The sequence below is a fragment of the Nipponia nippon genome, unplaced genomic scaffold (genome assembly GCF_047370975.1).
Source record: "Nipponia nippon isolate SJK-2023a ecotype South Korea unplaced genomic scaffold, ASM4737097v1 scaffold_1, whole genome shotgun sequence".
Classification (NCBI taxonomy): domain Eukaryota; kingdom Metazoa; phylum Chordata; class Aves; order Pelecaniformes; family Threskiornithidae; genus Nipponia; species Nipponia nippon.
In genome coordinates, this window is record NW_028262290.1 from 131,787,091 (window position 1) to 131,787,677 (window position 587).

Sequence of the window (587 nt, forward strand, 5' to 3'; positions counted from 1 at the left end):
GATGTGGTTTCTTGTCTTTTGTTCTGCATTTTGTGTCACCTTGGAACCATAGGTTAAACAAGACTTGGTATTGCTGTATGGATAATGAAGTCGGCATTTATCTGTCTCCTCAGGAGCCTTGTCTTCCCTGAGAACCGCCGTGCGGTTGTACGGGATGGTGAAGCAGAGTGGGTAGTCCAGCTTTCTCTTGTGCCATCTTTGGCACTTGCTGGAGTCGTGGTGAGATGGTTTAAGGAGAGAAACACTACTGACTTTGTTTAGATTTCTGGCAAGTTTTGCCCTCTGCAATAACTCGCCATGTGGCTGGTTGAATGTCAATGTTGGCACAGCAAAAGGAGTAGGACTACAAATCCCTCAGCAAAAATAATTTCATCCTGGTCGTCAGGGGATGCCACCAAAAGAGTTTGTCATAGCTTTAAGAGGGTAAGCGTATGAAATGTAATTTTGTGAACTATTTCTGAATGTTGGTGCCGGGAACTATTAACCAGTAATTAAAAGAAACACTAACACACATCCAACTATTTTAAAAGCTTGATACAATATACCACGAGAAATTAGTGACAAAACAAGTTCTAACTTACTGGTCA